This window comes from Musca autumnalis, unplaced genomic scaffold (assembly GCF_047663935.1).
Source record: "Musca autumnalis isolate F117 unplaced genomic scaffold, ASM4766393v1 scaffold_1, whole genome shotgun sequence".
NCBI classification, from domain to species: domain Eukaryota; kingdom Metazoa; phylum Arthropoda; class Insecta; order Diptera; family Muscidae; genus Musca; species Musca autumnalis.
The window spans coordinates 157,109,914-157,122,734 of record NW_027411644.1 but is presented as its reverse complement, the minus strand read 5'-3'; the positions used below and the strand labels follow the sequence as shown (position 1 = coordinate 157,122,734).

Genomic DNA, 12,821 nt, shown 5'->3' with positions numbered 1-12,821 from the left:
TTTTTTAATACATTTCGGTAAAATTTTTTCATTGATTAGATAATACATGTAGCCTGTAGAGCTATTTTGTGAAAATTCGCCTTTGGCACCATACATGTTACTATAGAAATATTAATGGGTCTGGAGCATGGGTTACCGCTACCCGATTAGACAATAATTGCTGCTTTTAGAGCAATTTCGTAAAAATACAAATTACTGTGGAAATTTTGAGGCCCCAGTGCAGGCGTTAATATATTATGATTATTCTCAAACTTTGGAAATATTAAAATCTAACAAAACTAACCACTTTAAGTGGGTGCCGCATTAAAAAATCCTACATTGATATTTTACCTTTGATTTAAAACCAGCCTAACCCCCATATTACGGTAACTACAGGTTCCACGTATTTGAAGTAAATTCGAGATACAAAGTCAATTACCTCTTTCAATCAAGCATTATTTAGAAAATATCGATTGTCACACCTTGCAAAAAAGTCAAGTCAAATTAAAAAATTATTTTGTTTCTTTTGATTTGTGGAACCAAATGTCTCAAAAATATTAATTTTAAAATTGAATTTTAATTATTTAAAGTGGTATATTAAATTGCGAAATTTTCTTTGTCAAAAATGCAAACATTTTAAGTTGTTTACATTGAACATCTGATTAAAAGACAGTTGGACAAATTTTATCATTTAAAAGAAGTAAATACCCTACGGTGGTTGCGTAGGGTCGGCCTCGTTCGACTATAGCCTTTTCTTAATTGTTTATAATTATTTTCCATATTTTATATTATTCAAGTTGCTATCAATATAACTGGAAATACTTCTTGCGTCTCAATTTCACCTAACAAGCTATTGAATTTTAATCACAGTTATTAATTGCCTCAAATAGCACATCTGTTCGCCATTACCATATTGTTAAGGTGTTTGTGCAATTTGTTATTTTGAATATAATTATCATTGTACTTAATGATAATGTAAAAATGTATTCAATGGGTAAAAAAACTGGAATAGAGGAGAAATTATTGAAAAAAAAAAGAATTATTGACGTTAGTAAGTAATGCACTTTATGACTCATTTGAACTAGGCAATAAGTTGCAACGATGAAAATATTTAAAAACTAACTTCTGAAAGAAAACAAGTAAAAAAGAGTCTGAAATCTATATCTATCTATATATATAAAATTCTTCGAGACTGCCATGATGTTCGAAATTAAACTCCTCCGAAACGGCTGGACCGAATTCGATGAAATTTTGTATGTGGAGTTTTTAGGTCTCAGAATAGGTTTTTGGCAATTTTTTATAGTGGTCAGTGGAGTGACCAGGGTACCTCCCCCAAAAAATTTTTTAAGTAAACGTGAAATCAAAGATAATTTTGAACGTTTTGGTTAAAAAATTGATTGCAATATTATGGTAATAACTGTCTTCATCCTGAATGGTCATCTCGGAAGTGGAATATGCGTGCAGCCCAATTTTTTAAAAATGCATAATTATAGGTAATATCCTTAATTTTAGTAAGCGTGACTACAAAAACGCTATAAACACTGGCTTCAATAATTGGGAAAGTGCGATCAACCCCACATTTTGGAATACAGTACAACCCAAACAATGTTAAATGTCCCTTGACCGAACTTCCAAAAAATCGATTGAGAAATCAGGCAAAACATTATTTCAAAGACGGTTAAATAACTAGAACGTCTAAAAAATTTGCATTGGTCACTAAAGCGATGGGCCAGCAATTCGGTGTATCTGTAATCTATCTAAACGTATATATGGTTCTTAAAGACTGACATGATTTTCTAAATTTAACATCCGAATCGGCTGGACCGAATTGGATGAAATTTTGTGTGTAGGTTCATAAGGTGGGAGAATACCGAAAATGGAGGGTATGGGGGACCTCCCCAACAACGGGTTTTAACAAATCGCTAAATACCAGAGATTATTAGACGTATTGGTACTCAATACAATTGCAATGGTGGCCTCTGCCATTAATGGGTGTTTTGGAAGCAGTATACCGCGATTGCGTCCAATTTTTGAAAACTTTATTCTTACTGATTAGATTTACAAATTTAGTAAGTCAGAGAGCAAACATGGCATGAACATTGACTTCAGTGATTGGAATAACTCGATCAATACCACGTTTTTTTTTTAATACAGCAAAGTCTACATAAACCCAGTAGCATTTTGAAGTCAATTTTATGTATCACAAATGTTTTCATGTTTAGGAGTGCAAAATAAAAACGTATTCAATGAAACATCTCTCTGTTAACAAGAAGTAAAAACGACGTTAAGTTCGACCGGCCCCAACTTTTATGCCCACCACCATAAATTATATTGAAATCAGGGTTAAGCCATTCCGGTTAAATTATGTGGCTAAAACATTCAAAATCCCCAAAAAATCGGTAGATATCGTTTTATGAATGAAAACATGAATAAAATATTTGATACCTCCAAAGAAGACTTACCCCCAGTTTTTGTAACTTATTTTTGTTCGTTCGTCTATATTCGTAATAATTTAGGCATTCATAGCTCAGCCCCCAGATGACATACACATCTAATTTTTCGTATACCCGTTCCATATATGATTAAGGATTTCTCATTTAAAAATCAGCGCTCTACATTTGCGCTAAAGCGAGTAAATCGATCTACAAAATTTGACAATTCGTGTGAGAAGAATAAAAATTTTTACAAAAACTGGGGGTAAATACCAAATATAGTCATTTCAGTTGAATAATGCCGCTAAAACCTTGAAAATAGGAAGGCTACATAAAAAACTTCTTCCGAATATTATATGCGGGAATGTTTTATACCCACAATGAAGACAACACACCAAATTCCCATAGCCATTTCGGTGGGATAATGAGACTAAAACTTTCAAATTATCGAAACTCGGGCGATAATTCTCTGCAGAAATGGTTTATAACGCCAAGGAAGACTAAGTACCAATTATAGCCATTCCGTATGAATAATGTGGCTATAAACTTGAAAATACCGAAGATCGAGAGTTACAGTTCAATGAAGACTATTTAGAAACCTGGACCTGTACCGAATATTCTATGTTTTATACCCACACTGAATACTAAATACCAAATTGCAGCCATTTCGGTGGGATAATGAGACTAAAACCACCAAAATATCGACACTCGGGCGGAACCGTTTTAGGGTAGTTCTATCAAAACATGGACCTGTGCTGATAATCCTTTGGAAAAATGCTTTATGCCTCTACGGGAGACTAAATACCAAAGTATTGTCATTTCGGTAGGATAATGCGGCTAAAACCTAGAAAATTCCGAAAATCGGGCGGTCAGGCGGTGCTATATCAAAATGTGGACTGATATAACCAATTTTCAATACCAAACATGCTGCGAGAAAAAGTAAAAACTTCTGTACCAAATTGAAAAGCTCTATGTTAAATATCGCGAGCTGTATTTTGATTTCAACAGATATATGGACATCGTTATTTTCGCTTATTTTTTATATTGATCACGAATATATACTTTATAGGTTCTCCGACGATGTGTTACAAACAGAATCATAAAGTTAATTATACCCTTCATATTACGGTGTAGGCTATAATTAAAGTAATTTTCTATTTTACATCTGGAGATACCCATGGTAGAACAAGAAAAGGTAGCAGCAATACCCAGCTGACTGAACTGGGTTGTAGTGTTAGTGTCAAATTTCATATGACATTTTATACATTCATTTCTATTTCGATGTACATTAGGGACATTTATTTTTTGAGAAAAAAATATATCATTCGGAAAAAACCATTTCCCAGAAAGACTTCTTCATATCATGAATATGTTACCTCCTCCAAGTTCGAACGATAAGCCGCGCAGTAAATCACCGCTTGTAGAGGCGATACAACGTTTGTTAATATGTGAGGTATTTTGTTAAAATTTAAAAAAATAAAGCCCTAATAAACATGTGCTTCTTTGATTTCTAAAACAAAACATTGAAACAGCTTCTCCTTTTTCTATGAATTTCCAGCGACCCCAAACTTTTCTGCAAGAATTTATGCATATAGTGGAATGATGTGGAACCATAAAAATTGAAAATGTAACGAATTTTCATTCATGTTTTCCAAAATATTCAACCAAATGTGAAATATTATTAGTTTTTTAAATTCCAATAATTTATAGACATTTCCTTGTTTTGTTTACAAATACAACTGGCAGTAACGTTACAAACAAAAACAAATTCCTTTGTGGTTGTTGTTCGAGTTGTATTTGTTGTAGTATTAACTTTACCTTGTATTTGTTCTACCATGGGAGATACCGTTGCATTAGGGTCATACTAAAACGTCGATTTATCGTCAATTCGGTTCGAATATATAGAGGTGTCAATATTAGATAGATTATTAAGCCTTACACGAAAATCCAAAACGACGGGCCAGCAACGCGGAACCGGGTTAGCTAGTAATACAATAATAAAGCTAAAAAAAAAACAAACGAAATATAGGCTTTGGGCCTATGACTGTAAAAGAGAAAGTGTATTTTCTATATAGGAGTGAGCGAAATCGCAAAGAAGATTATTTAAGGGAGAACTAAAATTAAATTTTTAATTAATTCATTTTTTTTAAATACTTTCTAAGATCGTTCAAAAGTCTGACTACTAAATATTATTCATAAAAAATGCACATATATTATTATGATTAAAAATTAATTTTCTTCAACGTGAAAGTTTTCGAATGCTCGTGTTTGACAATTATCAATTATAACTACATACATACATAATTATGTACAAACAAATGAGAGAATGTAATGAAACCAAAAGAGAGGAAATGCTTTTGGAATCCTTCATACAACAAAATCTGCAATATTAACCCATTTTCTGAAAAAATGTCATTCGTTGGTAATTGCATTAGCAAGAACGGCTGGACTGTTTTGGAGAGTTTTCTAAATGTTCGTCATAGTCTAACATAGATTTTTACAGAAAGAAAAATTGACCACGCCTCATTTTTTTTCAGGAAACGTACAGAGGTGAAACTATGCTACATATTTAATGAATTTCGTAGTGTAAAATAAATATTATATATATTTATTGTATTTATTTATTGCCTTAAATGGTAAGGGTCAATGGTATAAAAAGCGTTGATGTGTCGATCATCAACGAAATACTAAAAAAATATATAGGTCTCAATAAGCGGAAGAATTCTACTTTAAATTATTTTTTTACCCTTAAGAAATATATCGCGATAGGATAGAGATATGGGACGATTGATTACACTATGCAACACAGAAAATAAAAACAATTATAGTATCCATTTTGTGAAAGTTCATATTGAGACTACAAAAACCCTAGTTGGGTTTTGTCCTGTCAGATCCAGTACGGCTTTTATTGCCCTATATATACCGGGGTAAAACTACATGTTTTTGTATTTATCGGGTACTTATCTCAGAAACGAATAGGAGTTTCATTGCGATGTTTATAATGAACATACAAATACATCTGCAAATGTTGGTAGGAATCGGTTCAGATATAAATATGGCTTTCATATATATGTTTTATCCGATTTTATATTTAAGCCGCACAAAGGTTACAATTTGCATCCTATGGCTTTAAAATTTGATACGGTAAATCCTGTTCAATTCAGAATCATGTCCAGAAAATTTATTTCTGATCGGTTCAGATATATCTACATATACATACATATGTAGAAAATTCTTCAGGTATATCATGATGGTCGAAATATAAATCCTCTGAAATGGCTGGACCGAATTTGGTCAAATTTTGTTTGTATATTCATTAGGTCTGGGAATAGATCGTAAGGAAGTTTTTGACATTTATTTTTTGCAGATTATGTCTAACAAATATTGGCCGAGGCTACGTCTCAGACGGTCCATCCGTTAAGTTCAATTTTCAATGACAAGTTCAAGCTTTTCGACTGGTAACTGGCGAATGGCACGTCAGATATTTTTCCCCAAGACTGGCATCGAAGCGGCTTTATCCGTATACAATTTTGACTTTACATATTCTCATAGGAAAAAGTCTAACGGAGTGAAATGAGACGATCTTGGTGGCCAATCGACTGGTTCAAAATATGCTCACCGAAGTGTTCTTTCAATAAATCCATCGATTGATGCGATGTGTGGGAAATGGCGCCGTTTTGTTGAAAGGAAATGTCGCCGAGATTAAGAGCTTCAATTTCAGACATCAACTAGTCGGTTTACGGCGCAATAACGGTTGCCATTGACGAAGAAGTCCTAACCGTTATTTTTTCTGGATGAAGTTGCAGCTCCTGAATCTCCTTAAGTTACCCTTTTCGCAAAATGTGGTAATTTTGCTTCTTTACATACCTATAAAGCCAGAAATGTGCCGCATTACTGAACAAAATTAGTCCCGAAACATATTCTCCACATAACGCAAATTTTGATAAATTTATTAAAGTTGAAAGAGGAGTAAAATTTTCCATGATAAAATGTCAAACAGTACTAAACAAAAATAACATGAACACGTGACACGACTCACGCGTGATCTGTCAAAAAAGGCTGTTGAAACAAGTAAAAAAGTATCAGTCGGCTTTGTCGACAGAGATACACCCTTAGCCTGTGTGGATTGAAATACTTTTTTCCCAAAAAAAAATTATGTATTAAGGTTTTCAAAATTTTGGGCGTATAAACCAACCCTTCGGTAAAAATGTCCAAAGAATCCTCGAACGGACCGTTAACCAAACAAAAATGTTGAATATTTCAAATTTCAACATGAACTAAGCTTCGACAATATTTAGAGATCCAAAGTTTGGACCAAATCGGTTGCTAGGTCTATGAGATATCGCGCGTACCATTGTAGCAAATATTTTCGAACTTTTGACCTATAATCACCACATTCGAATTTCATTTAATATTCGAAGAAATATTACGATATCCAAGGTGTGGACGAACAAAGTATTCAGTTCGAGCTCTCCAGCCTCTACATATGGTGCCTAGGGGTTTCAACAACTTTCGGGCTGTTTTCTCAAAAAGTATGGACTTGCCCCTGAAAAAAACTTTTACTGTCGTAATTGAGGCAGCGAACGCAAGTTGCTTCAACAAAAATCAAAGTGATTCGAGAGCGGTTCTAAAGTGAATTTATCAAAAATTTTGTGTAGGAGGTACCCGAAGGAGTGGACAAATATAGTCCATATTCCAACCTGATCTATATCTGGTAGATATATTAGGATGTGTAAAGTATGGACCAAATCGGTCACTCCCATCAAGAGTTATCGTGCGCACAATTTTTCCGAACATTTTTGAACTTTTGTGGGGGAGCTACCTAAAGTAGTGGACCGATATGGCTTATCTTCGAACTTAAACTAAGTTTGCACAAAATATTACGAAGGCCACATTTTGGATCGAATCGGCAGATCCGTTCGAGAGTTATCTTACGCTCCAACCACTACACACGGTGTCGTTGGGGTTTTTGTACCTTTCAGGCTATTTTATCAGGAACTATGCACTTGCCCCTGATGAAACTTGTATCGAACTTTTGTAGGGAGGTACCGGAAGGAGTGGACCGATATAACCCATCTTCGAATTTAAACTAAGTTTGGAAAAAATATTACGAAAGACAAATTTTAGACCGAATCGGTTGATCCGTTCGAGAGTTATCGTGCGCTCCAGCCAGCTAGACAGACAGGCGGACATAGCAAAATCAACTCCAAATTGTCTGAAACACATTTCGTCCAAACATACTTGGGGTCTAAAACCATTATTTCGATGCTAAGGGTATAAAAAGTACCGTTATAATAAAAAGTTGACATCACTGTTTCTATCGGTAGAGCTTAGCACCTACTTTATTTTCATCACTAACTTACCTAAGAAAATCGGTAATATTAATTTGTACTTATTCAACCGTCCGTCAAAATATGAAAATTTGAAGCAAATGAAGAGTAATTCAGTTGATTTCGTTCCTGACATAAAATTAGAAAATACTGTATTTTCCATTCGGATTTTACATTAGAGCTATTAATGCCGAACACTGGACTGTTCGAAAAAAAACGGTTTGCTAAGTTAGGATAACGATGCAGGTACATAATTACCAAAAAAAAAATAGCGCGTCTGCAGCGGTACTTTTTCATCTTTACAAAACGTTTCTGTACGATATGGGAAGTTATGTTACGGTAACAGGTTCTCGATTACTGCTGAAAATAAGATTTTTTGTTTTCGAGTTTTCGATCCCTTGCATATAAAGACACTAAACACAAGGATTTTAAAGTTTTAATTGAACCTCATTACATTACCCAATCTCTGAAAGGATATACTGTGTCCTTTTAATTTATATGGATTAAAAATAGTTTGGCATATTTCTATTAAATCAACGATTATTTCAAAACAGTAAATCTTAGACTCCAGAACAAAAATAAATCCCCAAATTAAATTCCATCTTCAAAGAAAAAAACCATCCAAATATTTTGCCCACTTGTCCCCCATGCACATTCAATAACATTATTACTACCACTTTTGTTTTGTTGCAATTTAAGAAAAAAATCTCTAGAATTTGTTCTATTTTCAGTTGTTACGATTATCTTGCTTTAATTTGTCTTCTCCCTTTCCATTGCTTTTTTTGCTGTTTTGTGAAAGTCATGTGCCATTTTTATTTATCATTTGCAGACCATTGTCTTGGCTTGGTTATTGTTTTTTTGTTCCTCTTTTTTCTGTTCTACCCGTTGCAATGTGTCCTTTCTCATACTGAGTGGTGATATTGGGTGTTCAACGAAGCGAACAACCCCTTATTGTCCTCGAACATAAATTAGGGGAAAGAATGGCAAAAACACATAAAATACATAAAAGGACATACGGGCTGGCAGTTAGTCGGACGGACTAACAGACAGCCACACATAACGAAGCGAACACACTGCAAATGTGTTCGTTTGTATGTATGTGTATCATAAAAATGTATCTATGATTGTACACAAATGTAGAAAATAATGCAGCTGAGACATGTAACGTAGAAAAATGTTACGTCGCTTGAATACAGATCCTGTCGTTTCATTTTCATACCCTTAGTTGTTTGTTTTTGTGCTGTTGTTGTTGTTGTTGTTCTTGATTCTCTCATCTATGGTGGTGGTAGGGCTAACAAAGTGTGGTGCGGTGCAAATTGTGGCAATGGACATCGGCTGCTGAACTTTTAAATGTTTCAACGAAGAACTGTTACTGTCAAGCTGTGATTGTCCTTCGACATTTCATTCTTTGTGTTATTGTTTAAGGACAAAGCCCTCTGATTGTAAATTTGTAAATTTTTTTTGGAAAGTCATCTTTAAATGTTTATCAATTCTTGTTGTTTTTCCAATGTTGTTTGATGTCTTTGGTGTTTGTTCTATGTCGTCGTAATGAATAATTTTGTTCAACATTTTTTGATTGACTATGTACAAATGGAGCCCGTAAAGTGATCAGTGCGATTAGATGTGGCGCCAACCACTTTAGCTCTATTTGAATAGTAATTGTTTAGTTATGTTACCGGTAACTACTGTTTTTTGTTTGTTAATACATTTTGTGTTTGTGTAGTTTTAGTTACATTGATGTTGGCCGACATTTATCTTTGATGGGAATAGACAGCAACTACAACGATACGGAGCAAACATGTGTTCTCAATCAAATGTTTTATCATTAGTTTTTTGTTTGAGGGGAAGGTATTCCCATAGCTACATATGTATGTGAAACCAGGTGGAAATAAATAATAAAGTAAAATGGATTGTGGATATTTCAAAAACATTTTACAAATTGATTTGTTTCTAATTTTTGTAATTTTTATATAATTTAATTTACCAATTTTATATAATTTCAGGTTTATTGCTGGATATGGATGGAACAGTCGCTGGTGAAATGAAATCTTGAGTTCGATATCTATCAAGAAACCTAAAATTTTCTAGAGGTATTTAAACCATTCAATGATCTAAAAATATCGGCATGTACTCATTTGACGGAGCCAATTTCCTTCATGAATTCTAAATCTCAACATGCAATACTTGCCAAAATAAAAGCAATGCAAATGTAATTCAGCTAGAATACGCCGTGGAGAGTTTTCGAAATTAGCTGCAGCACATGTCAAAAGAATTGGTAAATTTTAGTCCACTTATAAAACGTAGACTAGTAACACTTTGATTTTCAGATTTACTAAATAATTTATTTTTTCTGTCAATATAGGAATACAATGGATTTCTAAAGGTGATATCTCAGAGTACGAGGGCAACCGAATGACAGCTGTAAATATTAGGCCCGAATAGGATTTTTAAAAAAGTGTTCTTTTAAAATGTTCGCCTTTTCTGTGAAGATTTCTATGAAACTGTGTAGACTACACAATCCTACAATGATTTTTTATATCCTATTTGCGGAACGCGAAATGAATGAAATATCAAAAAAAAAAACTTAAAATTTGGCTTCAAAATGTCAGCATTATGTAATGGTAGACGCAGATTAAATTATGTATGGTTCTACTTTTACATTGAGAGGAAAATCGCAAAATGTGCAGTTACGTCACAAATCGAGAGAAAATTTTACCCATTTTCACATAAATATATCCACTAGGGTTAGACTTTTTAATATTTTTCTCAAAAATTCCCGCAGCTGGAATGAATGAACCTTTTCCTATTAATGGCTAAAATAATGTTTATTCTATTTAAGTATAAAAAAGGGCCGGGCATAACACACTGTGAAAAAATACATTTTTTTTTTTGAAAAAATTCTATGAAGCAAAAAAAAAAAAAACTTTTCTCACAAAATATTTCCTGTTGCACGAATGAATGACCTTTAGGCTAATTGACTATAATATCTTTCCTGTCCCGTATTTACTTCAAAGTCTCGTGATTTTTCTTCCAATAAATACTTTAAGACTATGTTTAAAAAATACGTACGTTCTATTGGATTTGATATCAGCCAAGTTTTACTTTATTTTTTGGAGCAAAGCAGGAAAAAAATATGTTATGCCTTACAGGGCCCACCATTTTTTAGCTCTGAATTCTTCAACATAACACATTTTTGAATCAGATTTTGGCCGATTCCATTCATAATTACAAATATTGTAACGATATTTAGGGTAGTCTAGGTCCTTATTTATTTATTTCTGGACCCCACATCGGTGTTCAGTCCCTTTCGGGTTCTAAATTGGAATAAGCGGTGCGCAATTTAATCTGGAAAGTAATTTCTTCTAATATGGTAATCGTCAAATTACAATTTTCTTAAGAAATATTCTTATTAACTTAGATTGGCTCTATTATTTTTCACACCTCCTTATAGGCCCAATCATATCATTGCCCTTCTCAGTGCGACATCGAACACCAAATTGGACAAATTTTGATTACATTTATTTTTGGGATACTATTTAATTAGAAAAAAGAAAAATCTACCATAACACACATTGCGGAAGTGTTTTATCGGATCACCTTATAATTAAGATTTTATCTAATCTTAGGTGAAAACTCATGAAAATATGATACAGAGATACGAGGTTGGAAAAAGTCATAACCCTTATATCAACATCTTCAATGTAAATTACATTAACTTTATTATTTTATTTTATTTATTTCAATACCACACTCATAACTCAGACCACAGGGAATCCATACCATTTTGTTATACCCTCAGCATTTATGCTAATGAGGGAAAAACACTTTCATACGGGTAAAATGTGCCTCATCGAAATATTGTTTTAGACCCCAAGTATGTTTGGACGAAATGTGTTTCAGACAATTTGGAGTCGATTTAGCAATGTCCGTCCGTCCGTCCGTCTGTCTGTCTGGCTGGTGCGCACGATAACTCTCGAACGGATGAACCGATTTGGTCCAAAATTTGACTTTCGCAATATTTTGTCCGAACTTAGTTTAAGTTCGAAGATGGGTCCACTCCTTCCGGTACCTCCCACACATAAGTTCGGAAATGTTTGGGAAATTTGTGCGCACGATAACTCTTAAAGGAAGTAACCGATTTGGTCCATACTTTGCACATCGTGAAATTTCTACCAGACTTAGATGAGGTTCCAATATGGACTCAATCGGTCCACTCCTTCGGGTACCTCCCACACAAAATTTCGGAAAAGTTCAGTTTAGAACCTGTTCACGAATGGCATTGATTTTTGTTCTAGCAACTTGCATTCACTGCCCCCCATATAACGGTATAAGCTTCATCTCCGTGTAGTGGCGGTGCGTGACACCGCGTGTAGTGGTTGGAGCGCAAGTTAACTCTCGAACGGATCTGCCGATTCGATCCACAATTTGGTTTTTGTAATATTTTGTGCAGACTTAGTTTAAGTTCGAAGATAAGCCATATCGGTCCACTCTTTCAGGTACCTCCCCACAGAAGTTCAAAAATGTTCGGCAAAATTGTGCACACGATAACTCTTGATGGGACCGATTTGGTCCATACTTTACACATCCTAAAATATCTATCAGATTAGATAAGGTTCGAATATGGACTATATTAAAAGTTTTTTTTTTCAGGGCAAGTCCATACTTCTTGAGAAAACAGCCCGAAAGTTTTAAAAAACCCCTATGGCACCATATGTAGTGGCTGGAGGGCTCGAACCGAATATAGCTATATTATGTTTTTCGCAGGCTAGTGTGATAAAAGAAGCCCTATCTATCGATATCCCCGCAAATTTTTGAGCTTTAATCATATCCATACGTTTGTCGTGTATACGGCCAACATTTTGAAAACCCCCCTAAATAAATAAGTTTTTTTTGGGGAAAAAAAGTATTTCAATCCACACATGCTGAGTGTATATCTCTCTCGGCAAAGCCGACTGATACTTTTTTTTACTTGTTTTGTTACCATTTGCATTTCAAAAAAATCTTATCTGAACACTAACCCTTATACAAAAGCTCTAATTCCAAATTTAGTACTTTTTGTACTGTATATCAACCACATTTC

General features: G+C 34.1%; 1 long non-coding RNA gene across 2 annotated transcripts in view; it reads left to right on the top strand.

The window, feature by feature from the left end:
• The window catches only part of LOC141390923 (uncharacterized), a 58,312-nt gene extending 48,119 nt beyond the window's left edge, over positions 1-10,193 (top strand). For both annotated transcript variants that reach the window (XR_012409518.1, XR_012409517.1), the window contains exons 3-4: positions 9,745-10,016; positions 10,104-10,193. This is a non-coding gene — a long non-coding RNA (uncharacterized lncRNA). The remainder of the gene's footprint in view (positions 1-9,744; positions 10,017-10,103) is intronic.
• The last annotated feature ends 2,628 nt before the right edge of the window (positions 10,194-12,821 follow it).